This window comes from Dendroctonus ponderosae, unplaced genomic scaffold (assembly GCF_020466585.1).
Source record: "Dendroctonus ponderosae isolate FM_Combo_2020 unplaced genomic scaffold, Dpon_F_20191213v2 Dpon_F_20191213_6, whole genome shotgun sequence".
Taxonomy (NCBI): domain Eukaryota; kingdom Metazoa; phylum Arthropoda; class Insecta; order Coleoptera; family Curculionidae; genus Dendroctonus; species Dendroctonus ponderosae.
Window position 1 is genome coordinate 529,951 of NW_026018814.1, and position 3,503 is coordinate 533,453.

A 3,503-nucleotide genomic window follows, 5' to 3' on the forward strand; every position below is an offset into this window, starting at 1 on the left:
TTGAACCAGTCTTAGTCGGAAAGGACGGGAGATCACTTCGCCCACTGCCTCATCGCCTTTGATAATGTCCACCGCAGTTGTGGACGAAACGTCAGAAAGAAATTCCCATGAAAATCATTTCTATATGTGATTTGACCGGCCGTGAAAGCCTTCATAGTCTAATTAAGAAAACATGTCTGGATCACCTGCTATCATGAGTGATTGGTCTTTTTTTTAGAGAGATTTATACGCTGGATTTTAATCGCACTCGCTGTGAATTTGTTTCTTTATAAGACTCGGGTGATCATAAAGCAACCGAGTTCATTCGCATTGGGCAAGTGGTGAATTATTGAGTGTATTGATACAAAAACTATCAGAACTTTTCATTTGCTAGCTGGAATCAACTGATTTTTTTGATTTGATGTAGAACCCTTTCCGGCCCTTTTTTGGACTTTTTGTAAAGTCCATCCAAATTGCCTTCATCAGAAATCATCACGAAAAGATGAAGCCAGTTTTTAAAAAAATATTGTCGGTAGACTGTTTGTCAACGAGAAACAATGTATGATTTTGGACTTATTTGTTGCACAAGTATTCGCAAAACTTACCTCAATTTACTCGCATATGTATCGACGCACGTCCTCATATTATTGAGCAATGAACTAACCGAGAGTTCGCTGCATTCGGAATTTTGCGGTAACAACAGCTTGGCTAGCTGCTTAATGAGAGCCAAAGCTCTAAGAACTTTCAACACGGCCTTATAGAGCGGTATGTGTCTAGCCATGTCTAATACTGAATCATTTCTTAGATAGGAACTAATGGCTGGGAGCAAAGCGCTGAAAAATTAGTTAAACAAACTGTAAAAACAACAAGTTTGCACAGCCTTTTAGTTTACCTTTTGGCTAACATCTCGGGAAACTGAGGCGGTAGAACATATCCGACCAGTTCTTCACCAGCTTCATCATTGGGGTTGATATAACTTGCCAATACATCCAATAAGACTGTCACATGCTCCTCTTCAGTTTTCTGTTTCATTAGGGCTTGCTCAACGTTCCAGCTTTGTTGGGTGGATCCAGTTCCGAATCCCGTACCTTTAATCACAAACAGAAAATCGCATTACTCATTTAAATTCAAATTCAGTTTACAGTCCCCACCTTTCGCCCAGTAAAGCTGGCGTTCTTCCTTCGTTTTCTGATTCTTAACGGAGTCCTTCTCATGATTGGTTGAGGAGTGATGCGTCAGCAGTCCCAGGCAAGACAGAATTAGCTGCACAGCTCCACTACTAATACTGATTCTTCGTAGAAGTCGGCCATCGTCGGAACACAAAGGGGATACGTCGTAAAGCTGGCGTAACACTTCAAATGGAAAGGTTGCCAAAGATGAGGCCACGGCCCACTGCAACATGTCTCGACCTAAACAAAACAAACAGTCGAAAAGTTAGACATTCGTCCAAAGCCCTGGCCAGTCTACCTTCTCCGTCGTCAGTAACGCCCAACATAAGTCTTAACAGACAAATCGCCTTTTTGGTGTCTTTTAGTAGCACGTCTGCATATCCAGGCAGTCGCAAAAACAAACTGAACGCAGTTAGGGAATGTGGAGGAATTTGCGAGATTGTTCCCGTCGAACTGGGCGATGCAGAGTTACTCATCACCTCTTCGATATCCTCGTATAGATCATCGGCATCTGAGAAAGTTGAGCACAGTAAAAATCATGAGTGACTCAGTGAGAGCTCAGCGCATACCTTCTAGCTTAATCCATTCGGATTCGGAGAAATCAGGCATCGTCTTTTCAGGATTTGCAACTCTGATCGCCTCAGGATATACTGTAGGTAAGTGCTGAGCTAAAAGAGCCAAGCCACCAATAGAGCTGAATGCCAGCAATGCGTTGCAAATGGGGTGCTGTTGTTGGACCATATAAATCGCTTCCTTGGTCTGATGTTTGCGTTCATCACCTACGAAATTGAGCCATAACAGACACGATTACAATAGCGAAAAATCGCACACTTACTTGTGCTCTCACTAACTGTGAGATGAAGAAATGGCCAGTTGTTCGTGATGTTTTTCGATTCGATGAGTAGCAGCAGTTGCCCCAAATTCAAGCTCAACGGAAGCGGTTCGCCGGGAAAAGCTTGACATGAGATGCATCGCCCCTCGATTATATCGTAGACCAGAGTCTCTGACGCGTAGCGCTTCTTCTTCGATTGGGGTGTGACAGCAGCAAGATTCTTAATGTCTTTAGCACGTTTGTCTTTAGCAGTATTTCCCGCGGCCATGCTTAACACTCCAAACTCCGCCACATAAAAGTCTTTGAGATGCGAGGTGTCTTTTTTTGATATGGTCGAAGACTTTTTGGACGATACCGATTCCGATTTGGAGGCGGACGCGTTGGGGGGGCACGAAATATATCCCTCCAAGATTTCGCCTAAACAGGTTGAAGTACTCATATACGACGTTCTGCGATGGTGTGTCTGTTTAAATGCCGGATGGACTGGAACGATCAGTTCAAAAATGTTGAAGTTTTGGTAGAGTGCAAAATTTGCTTCAATGATGACTGGCACTTTCTCGTTCTCCAGAAGCAACTGAAGTATAAGTCGGCGCAAAAAGCCAGAAATGTCGTTTTGCTGCAAGGATATCACTTCACATAGGACTGTCGCTAAACGAGCTTGATTCGTCGGATGACACAAACAGCATTTCGACAAAAACTTCACACAAATTTCTTCTAAATGTACGAGGGCCTCGGACTGCATATTGGCGCTGTTGAATGGATTCTTGCAGAGCCAATGTAAGAGCTGAGGCCAAAACGAAGATCCATCTGGGGATCCAAGCCAGTCTCTAAGCATCTTCTCATCACAGGCGTTAGTAAAGAACTGCAATATTGCGGCCACTTGCTCGAGTTTGGCCATCGGCACCGAACTGTCCTGGTCGTTCTTATTGCAAAATTCGTGAATGGCGTTATTCAACAGTTTCGGCAACCCTGAGTCTAACAGTTGCTGGATTGCGGTGGGTGACCTGCTAGCCAAAGCCACAGTCTCCAGTTGTTCTTGCGATAAATCCAATTCCGACAAATCCCGTATGATCAAATGACCATACCATTCGCAATTCGCGTAGTCTTCCTTGTGGTCATCCGTCATTCCTTCTGCATCTTTGCGATCATCGCTGATTGAGGCGGCTCGATCAGTGGACAGATTGGGCACAAGAACGCCGACTTTCTGCAGCAACAGCGGAAATAATTCGGAACGAATGTAGCACACGGAGCACAGAAGACAATCCAATGTATATTTTAAACTGTTGTTGGTGGTTCTCATTTTCAAATCGTAGATCGCATCAAACAGGTCCAGAGTTATAAGTTCCTTCAAGTCGTAGCCAATTTCGGCCTCTTTACTGAACCACAAGATGGATGCTATACTGGAAACGTACGTGGGGCTACAGTTTCTAGTATTCCCTGTTCGCAAGCATTCATCTGCGGTTGCTTTCAACCACTTTAGGACCATATCAACTCGATGGCCAGTATTGGCATCCTGAAAAAGC

General features: G+C 44.1%; 1 protein-coding gene across 1 annotated transcript in view; it reads left to right on the top strand.

The window, feature by feature from the left end:
* The window catches only part of LOC109541898 (putative ferric-chelate reductase 1 homolog), a gene marked incomplete at its 3' end in the record, with an annotated part of 23,308 nt that overhangs the window by 18,410 nt on the left and 1,395 nt on the right, over nucleotides 1–3,503 (top strand).